The sequence below is a fragment of the Pleurodeles waltl genome, chromosome 8 (genome assembly GCF_031143425.1).
Source record: "Pleurodeles waltl isolate 20211129_DDA chromosome 8, aPleWal1.hap1.20221129, whole genome shotgun sequence".
In the NCBI taxonomy this organism is placed as follows: domain Eukaryota; kingdom Metazoa; phylum Chordata; class Amphibia; order Caudata; family Salamandridae; genus Pleurodeles; species Pleurodeles waltl.
The window spans coordinates 646,844,006-646,859,448 of NC_090447.1; positions in this window are offsets into that span (position 1 = coordinate 646,844,006).

Sequence of the window (15,443 nt, forward strand, 5' to 3'; positions counted from 1 at the left end):
TCACCAGGACATTGGCTACTGATGGCTGTCTACAGAAGTTGACCATGTAGTAGGTGGTATCCTCCATGACGGTCCTTGCCATATGCTAACATGTGTGATGGCTATGTACGAAAGCCATTGGCTGTGTCCATCTTTTGTCATGGATCACACCCGCCATGTACTTATACAGGGTGTTTTGAAAAAAAGCAATCCAACACTGTGGCAACAAGACCTCCTTGTTTTTTGCTGCTGCTACTGACCTCTGGGAGCCAGGATGCTGGGCAAAGCAGGTGACAGGACCCCTTCCTTCGTCACGGAGGAGCTGGAGCTCTTTGACAGGGAGGTTCTCTCTCTGTACAGCAAGCTCTATGGGACTCCAGAGGAACTGGTTCCTTTTTTGTCTAGAGTCTAATTTTCCCTTTCTGTTTATGGGTGAAGTGTTGTAATTGAAGTGGAGTGAGCTGAATGATTTTCATGGGGACAGAATGTTGTTTGCCATAGTTAGACATGTCTGTGCATGAAAACGTAAAGTCACCTCAAAGGAAAAGTTATAATATCTGTCCATGTAACTCACAATTCCAGTTTCATCAGACAAACAATGGGCCCTTTGCTACCATTGACCAGTAGATAGTGTACAAGTTGTATGAGTGAAAAGATACAGCCAGTATCAAAATTATTATGATGTTAAGTGGAAGACAATGTTTTAAAGTAATGGAGTTATCTAATGCTGTCCTGTCAAGTGGGATTACAACCCATATTATGGAATAGGATGCTCTGTATGTTTTTACACGTCATGGTGCCCAATATAGGGAAACCTATTTCCTTTGCTGCAAGTTCAAATGTCACAGGCCCTTAATCAGCCACACAAGTACATCCCATTCTCACAGACACTTGTTCATACATCGCCCAAATCCCTGCTCTCACTGACACATAGCTGCCCTTCCATAGTGCCCTTAGTCACTGTATGTGATGCAAACCATGGGTTCTTACTCTTAGGAGAATAGGTATGAAGTCATCTTTGCTGTGTGTGGGGTTATGTGCAAGGATCGTACAGGTTGTTTAGCCTTTAGCAGCTCACAATGATTGTGAGTAATAAGGAGTGGGTCTCACAACAGGACATGTTTCATTATCCTGGCCTAGATTATGTTTTAGACCTGAATTGGTAAAATGAGGAGATAGAAAGTGTTGAGGGGGCTCAAATGATCACTGCAAATTCAGTATTTCCTAGGAACCTCCAAATGTTTTAGGAAAAGATTAAGTTACTGTTTGGTGAATGCATGCAAGTGATGCTACAAAATTGTGTCACAGCACTACGGACAAAACAAGTCACTCAAAACTTCTCTTCTTGTTCTTTTTTATCATCCATACAGGGCAACGCCCATCAAAAGCAGCAGATATGGAAGGCCAGACGTGCGTCAATGAAAGTTTGAGGATGCAGGCGGAATTGGAAGATCTCCAGGATAAGGAGAATGAATTAAAAAGCAGGTCACGACTCTCCAACATGATATTTGTAGGTGTGTCTGAGGATTATGAGGCCAGGACGTCTGTTAATAAAGTGATTTCCAACCTTATCTTCAAGCATATTTTACCGGATAAGGCTCCTGAGTTTTTGACCTAATGATTATACACACTTATTGGGTCCCAAAACAAGATCTATACAACAGCTGACAATTTCTCCTTCTGGGTTTTCTCAGACATGTCCTTTCAGTCTGCTTGGCATAGGCAACAAATTATAGGAATGATCGACGACTTTAAAAACAAGGCCCACCTGCTGGTTTAATACAACAGTCTAAACTTAAAGTATTCTTTAAGGAACAGACACACATTTTCAGACAGTTATTAATGCTAGAGATTTCTTGCAATCAATCAGAAGGAGAGATCTTTGATCCTGGACAATTTAGGCTTTATTTAATTTGTTTCTGTATTGATCTTGATTAACCAACTCACCCACAACCATGTGCTGCTACTCCATAGAAGGAACCCAGGTGTGGCACATTACCACACTCCATCCTAGGGGAAAGGTTGGGAGGAGTGAGTAGGGTTGGGGGTTGGGTTCTCAAGGGAGGGAGCTCTCTTGGGTGATTTGAGCCTATGACAGGTGGGGCTTTAAGGGGAGAAAGGGGGGACCACACTGGAGGGTTGAGTGTGGGGTGGTAATGTGGGAGAAAATAGCAGATGATATGCTCAAGGATTGTTTTGAGGTATGTTATGTCAATCTGAGTATAGTTGGGAAATAAAATGAAGTATTGAGAGGATGTATTCAGAATCGAAAGTAATTATAACTGAAGATGATGAAGTACCAAGAGGGCAAGTTCAGGATAGAGAGGTTATTTATGTCAGTCTGTATGCTATTTAGGTAGATATGTGGCAGGAAGGATTTTAAGGGGCATATTTATACTCCGTTTGCGCCGGATTTGCGTCATTTTTTTTAACGCAAATTCGACGCAAAACGAACTCCATATTTATACTCTGGCGTTAGACGCGTCTAGCGCCAAAGTCCATGGAGTTTGCGTAATTTTTTAGAGTGGACACCTACTTTGCGTTAATGATATGCAGGGTTCCCGTCTAAAAAATTGACTCCGAGGCATGTGCGCCGTATTTACACTCCCGGGCAAAAATCACGCCCGGGAGTGGGCGGGTCAAAAAAAATGACGTCAAGCCGCCTTTGCGTCGTTTTTTAGCGCCTGGTCAGGGCAGGCGTTAAGGGACCTGTGGGCTCGGAAGGAGCCCAGAGGTGCCCTCCCATGCCCCCAGGGTACCCCCCTGTCACCCTTGCCCACCCCAGGAGGACACCTAAGGATGGAGGGACCCATCCCAGGGAACATAAGGTAAGTTCAGTTAAGCAGGTAGTAGTGGTTGCAAGGCGACCAATAGACTGACTCAGCCAGTCCAAACAGGCAGCAGTGTTGCGCTCTCTGCGCCTTGCATGGGCCCTATCTGCCACCGTTTCCCTGACCAGATCATTGATGGAGGTGGAGAGGTGTGCCATGTTGTTGTTCATGGTGGTGAATTGTGTATCAACATTGGCAAAACCCTGTGAGAGGGTCTGTTGCAGTCTGTGCAGGTTCCTGTTCATTGACCGCATATGTTTATTTTGCAAGCGGTGACTGCTCAGTAAGGATGCCTCCAGTCCTAGAAATTGTTCACCTGTGACATCCTCCTCACCTGCTGACTGTGTTTGACGTCGCCGTCTCCGCCCAGACCCAGCTGACCTATGTGGCCGACTCACACTCATCTGTGGTCCCGGTGTTAGGTTGCCTGTCTCAGTGTCCATATCTGTCTCCTCGGTGGTCTCACGTGCATGGTGGACAAGTAGTGTGGTCATGCACTCCCCTGCTGTTACACTGACTGCGTTGACTGATGTGATGGTGGCAGATTCTTCTCCCTGCACAGCAGGGTCATTGGTGGGTACTTGTGGGAGACCTGTGGGACACAGGGCATACACTGTCAGTGCCTCTCATATGTGTGGTGTATCAAATTAAGGGGCATATTTATACTCTGTTTGCGCCGGAATTGCGTCGCAAAACTAACTCCATATTTATACTTTGGCGTTAGACCCGTCTAGCGCCAAAGATCTTGGAGTTTGCGTCATTTTTTAGCGTGGACACCTACCTTGCGTTAATGATATGCAAGGTAGGCGTTCCCGTCTAAAAAATGACTCCGAGGCATGTGCGCCGTATTTACACTCCCGGGCAAAAATGACGCCCGGGAGTGGGCGGGTCAAAAAAAATGACGTCCAGCCGTTTTAGCGTCATTTTTTAACGCCTGGTCAGGGTAGGCGTTAAGGGTCCTGTGGGCTCGGAAGGAGCCCAGAGGTGGCCTCCCATGCCCCCAGGGACACCCCCTGCCACCCTTGCCCACCCAGGAGGACACCCAAGGATGGAGGGACCCATCCCAGGGAACTTAAGGTAAGTTCAGGTAAGTATTTTTTTTGTGGCATAGGGGGGCCTGATTTGTGCCCCCCTACATGCCACTATGCCCAATGACCATGCCCAGGGGACAGAAGTCCCCTGGGCATGGCCATTGGGCAAGGGGGCATGACTCCTGTCTTTGCTAAGACAGGAGTCATTTCAATGGGGGTTGGGAGTAAAAAAAAATGGCGCAAATCGGGTTGAGGCGAAAATTTTGCCTCAGCCTGACACCCCATTTTTTGGCGCCCAAGCTCCATATTCCCCTACGCCGGCGCTGCCTGGTGTACGTCATTTTTTTTCACGCACACCAGGCAGCTCCGCCGGCTAACGGCGGCTAACGTCATTGAATAAATACAGCGCCCGCATGGCGCTTCAGAATGGCGTTAGCCGGCGTTAGATTGTTTGACGCACAACTGCGTTGGCGCAGTTGTGCGTCGAAAAGTATAAATATGGCCCTAAATGTCACAGCATGCAATGTACATGGGGGTAATAATCAGGTAAAATTTCACAGAAAGCTTAATTGGATAAGGTCATCCCATTCTCAGAGAATTCATTTGCAGGAGACCCATCTAAAACTCCAGGCTAAAATTCCCAAGTTGCCTAATTATATCTCTCAGTCCTTTTTTGAATCAGTCAATGATGTGGTATGCTGGTATGTGGTACGCTTTAGTAACACGTGAATTCCCCAGAGAGGTCTATCCGGTGTTTAAAGATGCACTGGCAAGATGGCTTACAATTAGCACAATAATTCTAAACCAGCATATGCACTTAGCAAGTTTTTACAGTTCTATTGAAGATGAAATATGCTCTCTGATTACACTGCCTGGTTTGCTCGTTGTAGGAGGTGATTTTAAAATTATATCCGATATTCGACTGGATACATCAGCTAAGAATAAGGTACAGAATAAGTTTTGACAAATTCCTCTTGACATATGAAGGGTGGATAGCGATACTTAAGACGTTGGTCACTGCGTTTTTTTCATATCAATAAAGGGTCAACCTTCTCATTTGATATCTGAGAAGCCTGTAGGGCCTTAATATGGGGAAACTAATCTCTTATAAAGCACACCTGAATAAAATCAAAAGGAAGAGAGCTTCCAGCCTCCAGCAGGAACTTGATAAGGCAGCTCAGATCTATCAAACTACTTATGACTCAGAAGCTACCGATGAATTAAATGAGGCCCAGGATAAATTGAGGGATTATTATTTATCCCACGAAATAGTTAGTCAGCATACATGCTTCCAGCAACAATATGAAGAGAACAAGCATATGGGCAAGCTGTTGTCTTGGTCTATGATGAAAAAGTCTGATAATGCCATTGTTAAGTCAATTTTTGATGAGGCCCAGGGAATTCTAGTTAACCATTCTAAAGCAATCGCAAAGGTTTTTATGTCCCACGATTTAAGAGCCTATACTACCACACTTGTAACTAATGTGGGACAGATAAACCAATACCTAAGATCAATTAATTTACCAATTATCAGAGAAGTATCATAAGGCTTTTTAATAGCCCCCATTATGCTGACTGAGGTGAAAGATGCAATCTTTGCATCAAAAAATGGTGAGGACAGCCTGCCGGCCGAGGTGCATATATCATTGGTAGAACAAATAGCAGAATTTTTGGTTACCCTCTTTAATGATATACTTAATGGGGCGGAGATTCCAACTTCTTTTTCAAGGTCTGTCATTGTCAGCCTCATAAAAAAAGGACAAGTCACACAAGAAACCAGAATCTTATTATCCATTAGCTCATTAAATCATGATGTAAGCTCCTGACAAAGATATTGGCCGCTGGAATTACGTATGTGGCCCCAGGGGCAATCCATGGCGATCAGTGTGGTTTTCAACCAGGTCGATCTACATCAACTAATACTAACTTCTTGCTACATACTATTGATTACATCTCCCACAACAACATCCGTGTGGCAATCATCATGCTCGACACAGAGAAAGCATTTGATTTAGTGCAGTTGGAGGTGCTGATCTAGATTTAACTTTCCAATGAAAGTTATCCAGACAATCTGCAGTTTGTACTACGTGTAGTAGGGACTTTGCATGTCTGTTGGGGCACTCGCTAGGGGTGCCCTCTTTCACTTGTACCGTTCGTGCTTTTTATTGAACTCCTGGCAGCCACTCTTCACTAAGATACGTCTATCTAAGCACAATTACCACAAGCAGCAAAACTGAACCTGTTTGGCCAATGATATGATTTTCTATCTTCTAGCCGAGCCACAGAATATAGAGAGGGCCTTCGAGAAGATGAAGGTGTTTACAGATTTGGGTAGTTATAAGGTTAACCAGGCTAAGTCAAAGCCTTTGCTGTTTAATAGCACCAAATCTGTCCTTCCTTCCCCTATGCGGGCACACTTCAAGCTTGCACGTCCTATTAGATCTCTGGCCTTTATGTATGCCATAACTTCTCTGACCTTTATCATCTCAACTACATGTCCACCCTAAATAAAGTGCAAGGTCTTCTGCAGAAATGGAAAAATACCCCACTAACCATTATAAGACGGCTGTCACTTATCAAAATGATTATCCTTTTGCTCTTTCTGCTTATTTTTTGTAATACAATTATCAAAGTCAAGCAGAATTTTTAAGGAACTAGAGGTAATGCTTCTTCAGTTTATCTGGGCAAATAAAAAAACCTCATACTCAGCTTGATACGCTTTCCTTAGCAGTAGATGAAGGAGGGCTCATTTCTGTAAATATAACGAGGCTGCTTTCCTGGACTGTGCTATAAGAGTTCCCTTATCCTACAAACAAGACTGCAATTTCTATTTGAAGCACATGCTTGCAGAAAGCGTTATCAAACTCCCACATTTCCTTAAGGTACCACGACTTTCAAAACGTATTAGATACAAAATTCCTAATGCAGTTCGACTTAGGGCTCTGCAGTTTTCTGAAAAATACCAAGTTCCAACCTTTCACCCATCAATTAAGCTTCGTGATTCGGGAATGCTGGGCCTCAAGCTGAGCCCGACTCATATCAGAGAGTGGAAAAAGTTGTGATTTTTCAGGTTTTCCAGTTTTCTACTTGGCAACCAAACCAACACATGGGCCCAATTCAGAGCAGATGGAGTATTTGTTTCAGATCGTCTTATGTTTTCCTATGTTCAGATTCATCATTTTTTGCAGACAGTCAAGAAAACAACAGATTCATTAGCTTCCACAGTTGTCCAGGAATGGTATGAAAAAAATCAGATGGGCATAGGCAATTGGCATCGGATCTCGTGCCAACAGACCTAGTTAAGAATGATCCCCCGCTTTTTGACCAAGGTCAAAATGACAACAGGGTGCAAGATAGATCTGCAGTCATGGAGGCATTATAATATTTCATCCCATAAAGCGATAAGGGGGGGAATTTTAAGAACATTTTATTTTTTCTCAAAATGGATGGTTTATCATACTCCAGCCTGTATAAAGAAAGCATTCCTAGCAGCCTCTGGGCAATGCCCGCATTGTAGATGCAATCAGGGGGATTGGCTACATATATGTTTCACATGTTCGGTGCAGAGTGGAATATTGGGAGAGAATATTTCAGTGGGTTAGTTCCAAAGTGTATGTCTTTCTTGTTCCACACTCCTTGGCAGCAGGTTTTGGTATTTCCAGCAACACAGGCTTATCGACTTATTCAAAGCAATTTTCTTTATGGCCTCCCTAGTCGCTAAGTCATTAATTTTACAGGCATGGACTTTATCGGTACCTCTGCCCTATGAGGTATGGGAGCTTAAAATGCAAACAGTATGCATCAAGGAACAATTGTATGCTCGACGAATCAGTGCAATTCATAAGTTCAAGGGTATCTTGATGGTAAGTAGGGATCTAGCCCATAAAGACAGATTCCAGTATTTTCTACTTTGGGGAAATAGTAATATATTGATGTACGGTGGCTCTACATTGTGTCAAAGCTTTCCCAGCGATGGACACTGTATTCTTGTCCTTCATGAATTGCTTTGAATATTGATTTCAGTTGATGTATTTTTGAAGTTTTATTTCTCTTCTTTATCGATCTGCAAAAATTTATTTAAAAAGTATATGTATATATATATATATATATATATATATATGGAAGGCCTTTGCTAAGAAGATGCTGACCCTGGAGGTCAATAAGCAGCTCAGCCTGCATTGTCAGAAGAGGAAAGAAGACCTGCGTTGCTTTATTAATGATTCATCAAGTGGGATACTCCATCACAAGTTTTAGTAGGTCATGTAGGCCCTTTTACTGGTGACATGGCAAACTGGGCACTTATGATGCAGTTGGTGTGTCAGACTTGACATTGGTAAGTTGGTTCTATAACACTATCATAATGAGCATCTGCTCCAAAATGTCCGGAAAAGTGTACAGTGGCATCATTCCTTATCTGTAACATGTTTGAAATCTGTTTGAAATCTGTTTGTACAGCAAACAGTTAATGGATAGTAGCAGGGTGGCATGACACCTTAGTACTTTACAAATGTGCATGTAAGCCAGTGTGTGGGAAAGAACTTGGAATTTAATGCCAAACTCTATTGATTGCAAAAGACAGGAATGTGTCCACATTGGTAAGTAAGTTCCACATCCCCCAAAAAACATTTTGGTGCCCTTAGTTCAGTCCAAATGAGAAGTCTATGATGGTGAGAACTGTGATACTTGAAGGGACATTTGCAGATGGAAGGTTACATCACATAGATGTTGTGGTATCCCATCTTGAAAAGTCTGTTTCAAGCCCAACACATGGATCTTTTAGAAATGTGAATATATTTTAGCTCTGTACTGCAGTGGTTTAGAAATGTCTCAAGACCTATGTATTTTCGCATGCTGTTGAAGCCCTTTATCATGCAGGTGACTGCAAGTGGATAAGAAATAAGTGGATAAGAAACAAAGTCAGACATGATTTATGAGCTAGCAGGGGAATTTCCAGACTTTGAGCAAATGTTGTGTCATCAAAGTTTATGTCCAATTGTATTTGCACAGAAACCCTCAAACTGTTGCATCTGTCTTTTCAGCATTGTCTGGGCAAGGCAAAGGTGATGCAGCCACTTTGGCAAGGAGGAAGCTGGCCACTGTGGCTCTGTGGTGTACACTATGGACTCTGAGGGAACCAGTAGCATAGAGGGTGAGGGGGCTGGCGCAGAGGACATGAGTGACTCTACATCCTCTTTGGAGGCCTGCAATGTAGACCACTCCCTAGTGGTGGTGGACCCTGGAGTGACTGTTACAGTGGCATCATTGTCCCCCCACCCACATTTCTATTTCCACCCTCCCTTTTGCTGCCCCTCCTCAGTTGGCCGTAGCCACCCCCTTAAAAGGAGTGCTATTACCTTTGCTGCAGGTACCTCCCCCCTACCCTGGTGTGCCAGGCTGTGTTCAATCAAGAAGCCGTCAGTCTTTTAAAGACTATCAATGTAGGCTACACCGCATTACTGAATGCCATCTGGAGGCTGGCCGGCCACAATACCCAGATCCTGGCTTACCTGGATAGCATCCATGGTCCCCTGTGTGGCCTACAGTGGTCATTCCAGGGTCTGGCCTCCTCTATGAGTGAAGAATCCCACCCACCCCATCCTAGTGCCCAGACTCTCACCCCTTCCCATTCCAGAATCCTTCCCCCAGCCCTTCCCCAAGTACACTCAAACATTTGCATGTACCCATTACAATGACCACAAGCATCACATTCTTACACCAACATAGCAAGAAACACAGACACACTCCAGCAGACACCACACACCCCACCGCCACAACCACCACAGGCATACCTGTAGGCACCACGCCCACCATGACACAAACACACACACACACACCACCAGCACACCTCCAGACAGCACACCCACTCCTACATGGATATCACTGCATCACTGAATGCCATCCGGAGGCTGGCCGACCACAATACCCAGATCCTGGCTTACCTGGATAGCATCCATGGTCCCCTGTGTGGCCTACAGTGGTCATTCCAGGGTCTGGCCTCCTCTTTGAGTGAAGAATCCCACCCACCCCATCCTAGTGCCCAGACTCTCACACCTTCCCATTCCACAATCCTTCCCCAGCCCTTCCCCAAGTGCACTAAAACATTTGCATGTACCCACTACAATGACCACAAGCATCACATTCTCACACCAACATAGCAAGAAACGCAGATACACACAAGCAGACACCACACACCCCACCACCACAACCATTACAAGCATACCTGCAGGCACCACACCCACAATGACACAAACACACACACACCCATGACCAGCACACCTCCTTATACCACACCTACTCCTACATAGATATCCACAGTCACCATCAGCACACCTGCAGATACTATACCCACCACTACACCAGCACCCACACACACCATCAGCACACCCACAGTCAGTGCACACACCACTACCCTAAGACCCGCGCCCACTCCCAACACAGACACCACAACAACACATGCCACCTCCACAGCAAACACATCCACACACATGCATACTGAACATAAACACCCACTCTCACCCACCCAATAGACACCCAGTAAGAAACACAAATCAAACCATACAGCACATACCCCAGACTCTGAGGTACCCATACCTTCAATAGACACATGAATAATAGACACAGCCACTCCTTCTACCTCCCAACCCGAAGTCCCTCCCAACTACCCTATTCATTTTCAAAGGGAGAAACGTATTTTTTCTCTGGCCCGATCCCTTCCACATCCCAAAGCATCCTTCCCAAACGTCTTTCCATGCCTTACACAACCAAAACAACCCATTCCACATCCCAGCCCTCCCAAATGTAAATTCACCCTGCCCTAACATCTTTCCACCCCTTCCAAATCCCAACCCACCCCTTCTGAATCCCAACTTACCGCTCCTAAACCCAAACCCACTCCTCTCAAACCCAAGGATTCCCACTCCCAGTGACATAATTGAGGTGCCTGATGTCTACCCATAGATGCCCCTTTCAGATTAGTTTTTTTTTGGCAGTGACATTAGGAGGCAAGTTCTGGGCATACTCCCACACTGCAGATGACTGGCTTAGTGCCTTTGTTTTTTCTGTACAGTTTTATGTAATCATCAGATGCCTTATTTAAGCAATATGCCATAAAAGCAAAAATAAAATACATCGATAAAACCACGAAATACAAGTATTACAAAAAATGTGTGGATAAAACAGCATATTGTGCAAAAAGTGATAAAGTGTAATGAAACAGTACACCGTCCCAGTCAGAGCTGGGTAAAGATAGCTCCCACCTACAATTCCTGAATAGTTACCCATTCTTACATAACCAAATAAAAAAGAGACTTTTAGCTTAAACATATCTTCTGTGGAATTCTCCACATCATTAACAAATAATGGGCACAGCAAACACTATACTATGGTTAGTGTCTGTTTTTTAAAATCCGCAGAGCCTCTGCAAATTCCCTCACTCCAAGATTGCGACAGACAGGTACAAGCCATGTCTACCCAAATAATAAGCAGGACAGAAGAAAAGAATATGCCCTTCAGTCTCCTCTTTTAACCTACACACAGGGCAAATACTTCTTTCATGTGCGGGCTGGTGCCCCAACTTACCAATAAAAGACGCAACAGGAAGTTTACCATACCTGAGTTGCAGGTACAACTTCTGTGCTTGTGAAGGTTCTATGTCATTTAAAAAACATTTACATTTAAATACATCTTTGGTTAAAAGAAATGTGTCTGTAAGGATACCTTTTGAGATGGCTCTGGAGAATGCATCCCATTGGATTGGCTATACTTCACTTTCAAGAGTGATTTACTAATTGTGGAAGCTTTCAAGGGATTGGTCCAAAGATTACGGCAACCCATCTTTACCAGGGTCTCCTTTACATATATAAACCAGGGAATACTTCCTAATCCAGAAATACCCAGTACCTCCCTTAAACCCTCTTGGTAGGTCTTAAGCTCTTCTGATGACCAAATACGCTTCTAAAACGTATAGGTCAAATTCCTACCATCTCTGTAATTAGTCTCAAATTCATATCCATCCTAAGAGGAAGCACAGTGGTACTATTGGGAACCCTGCCAACTTTTGTAAAACATGTTTTTCTACAACTTGTAAAGTACTCACATGCTTATGACCCCACAGCACAGCGCCGTAAAGAAACGAGCAGACCGGAGCACTGGGGACAATGGGCAAAAACATGACCTATTTAACGCTTTAATCAAAGCCCCTGTATTCTGCATTAGTTTAAGCTTTGACTTAGCTATGTGATGTATCCAATCAAGCTGCTCTGTTAGGGTCAACCACAAGTATTCAAATATTTGGACTTGCTCCAGAGGAATCCCTGGTAACTATGGTTGAGATCTTGTGCTAGGGCAAGGATTCAAAGCCACATCTATTTTGAGCCCCCTTAAAGCACAAAAATCTACAAAACAGTCTAAGATCATGTGGCAGTTGGATAGCGATAGGGATGATAAAGACACTCCAGTTTGTTGAGTTTTATATAAGTGGCTTTATTGAAAGTGTATAGGTGCCTTCACACGGTCTCTCTCTTTTCTTAGACTTAGCGTATCTACATTGGGTTCTTCTCTTCTAGGGTCTTCGGAGTCGGATGATGAGACTCTTGGCGGTGGTGGCGTCAGGTGGACCGGGAAGGAAAACAGAATTGGACAGTAGGTAAGTTGTAAGTTTGGGGATTCCTGGGATGGTGTTAGTAAGGGAGAGAGAGAGAGAGAGAGAGAGAGAGAGAGAGAGAGAGAGAGAGAGAGAGAGAGAGAGTGTGATGCCGTGGGAATGGTGACAGTTGAGGTAGTGGTCCAGAACTGGGGTACAAGAAAAGGACTGAAATGAAAGATAGGAGCTTATCCCCACTTTCACCCTGGTGAGTTCCAAACTTCCTTCTTTTGGTTACAGTTAAAGTGCCTCCGTGGTTAATAGTGCTCCCCCCTTTATTGGTGTTCGCCCCCCCTTTCAAGCATCCCTTCCCAGCCTCTCTCTGCTCCCTCTCTCCACCCTCCTCCCTTCCCACTAGCGCGTTCAACTCAGATTTGAGGCAGGACCGTACCTGCTGCAGCCACGCCCCTCCAGGGACGTGGCAGAGTTGTGGCTCATCGGAGTCTCCTGCTCCGTCTCCTTTCGTGTCTTGGGTTCCTCAGGGGTTTGGATCAGTATTTTCTTCCTCATTTTCCGGCAGGGCGCTTTCTGCGTCGTCGTCCTCCTTGCTCGCATTCCTCTTCCTCTCTCCAGCATCTGTTTCCTCCTCTGCAGCAACAACGCGCCCCGCGCGCGGTCCTTCTTCTATTTTCATACTTTTTTAAACCCAGATATCCAGGTTTCTATCAGACGCAAGTCTGTCGTCCATGGGACCCCCGGGGCACTCCGTATACTGGCAGTTCTCCGTATATGTTGCCAGAGTGTCCGGCGCCCTGCTACAGATCATCTGCAGGCCCATTGATGATTTGGATAGTAGTAGAGTAGTTGATGTTTGCCAGGAAGGGTGTGTCTCCATCACAATTAGTCCAAAAAGATATTAGGTTGTTGACATATAGTGTAAAAAGAGTTAGAGTCAGGACACAACCCCGCCTTACTCCTCTACTAACAGTGAATGCTTCTGTCATTGTGCCCATCTTTCCACAGTGGACTTGTGCATATTTATGGCTGTGGAGCTTTATTATGGCAGCCAGGCGGTCACCAGGGACCCCATGTCAGCCAAAACATGACATAGACTTCCCCTGGATACCAAATCAAATGCTGAACGTAAATCGACAAGCATGACATAGAGTCGACCGCCTCCTAGGGACACTATTTTCCAGTAAATAAGCTGGATTCTACAGGCCTGGTCCACCGTACTGATACGTTCCCTGAATCCTACCTGGACGAGAGGTAGTATTGCTCTAACCTCAATCCAAGTTAGCAGCTGCTCCAATATGACTATGCTAAATAACTTTATAATTACAGAGATCTGATAAAGAACCTTTCTTATAGATCAGGACTATCTCAGCCCTCGCTCAAGTGGATGGTAAAGAGGTCCCTAACACAATGGAGTTAAGTAAAATTGCAAAATAAGGAACCCAAATCGCGACCTAACTCTTGTATAGATCTCCTGATATCTTATCAAGGAGAAGGGCTTTGTTAGGGACTATCTTTATTATCACTGATTTTACTTCAGATAATGTTATTGGGGCAATTTCTGATTGTGGTTCCTCACTGCTCCCCCCGGCTAGATCTCCTTGCCACCTTATGTGTACATCTGTGCCCTCACTGTTATTAGAAACATACAATCTGGAGAAGTGAGCAGCACAAGAAGCAGCAGTGACAGTCAATTCTATTAGGTGATGGCTTTCCTGGGTTCCTGTAGGGAGCAGGTTCCAGAAGGCGCATTGATCATTCTATCTAGCTGCTTCAAGTGAGCTTTCCCACAACCTCCTCTCTCAATCTTCTTTTGCAGCATTTACACACCTCTTTTATGCCACTCTCTTCTCTTTTATTTCCACCTTAATTTCGGATTGCATAGCTAGTATGAGGGCAGCCCTAGCTATCTTGCACACCTTATTATACCAGGACAAGGGGGTCTTTCTCCTGAATGGCTTTTTGGTAGACACATAAAAATAGTTCCCAAGCTTGTGAGAAAAGGTTGTTATGAATAATATAAACTTGTTACCCCACTTCAGGGCCTGGAGCTACTCAATGCCACAACCAACAAGCCTGTATATCTCCTGCATCTGTTCCCTTTGAAGTAACCATGGAAGCCCATTTAACACAATGCTTGTTGCTAGAAACTTGTAGTCTGCGATCAAAGGGCATATCCACGCTAACTATCTTATTCACTGCCGGGAGCTCTACAGTAAGAACCAATGCATTGTGATCACTGTCCTCTCTATCAAGTGCTGTCATATCTCTTATTTATGGCTAGACCCTTACATCCACCAAAATATAATCAATAGGCTAGTTCTTGGGGTCCAATGAAAAGTATGTTTTCTTTCTTTATCAGAATGTGTCCTGCCATTTGTGGCCCTAAAACCCTGGCTAACGCATTCATTTGTAATGCCAAGGTAGTCCACGTCCTACTGGGTATTATTCCCAGGGGAGGAATCAACCAAACAGAATCCTCATCATATGTGAGATTAATTGGGCAAGCGTCAAGAGGTTCAAACTGACAATTAAAATCCCCTTCCACAAGGTTCACTACTCCCCCCGGGATGTTGGTCACATGTGTGTTCAATAATTTAACAATTCGAGAGGTACCATTAGCCCCTCCAGGCCAAAAGTATACATTATAAATATAAGTACACATTGAAAGGAAGGTTAGCGAAACACATAGGATGTTCATCTAGGTAATCGCTATTTCTTGAACCATACAATTAAGTGTAGTGCTTACCCAAGTCACTAAACCCTTGCCCCTGTGACAGCAAGCTTTCTAAAATTAGTGTAATTAGAGGAATGTATGAGCTTGGTAGACCAGGTTTCCTGAAACAGGCACATTGAATGAGCATCAATGACCTCACTCCAATCTGGAGCTCGACTTTACTAGTCAACCCTGCAACATTCCAAAACACTACTGTGACCTGGGTGTGGATTCATTTTTAGGGCCAGCAAAAGTAACCAAAGGGAGTGACACCACCACTACAGCAGTGT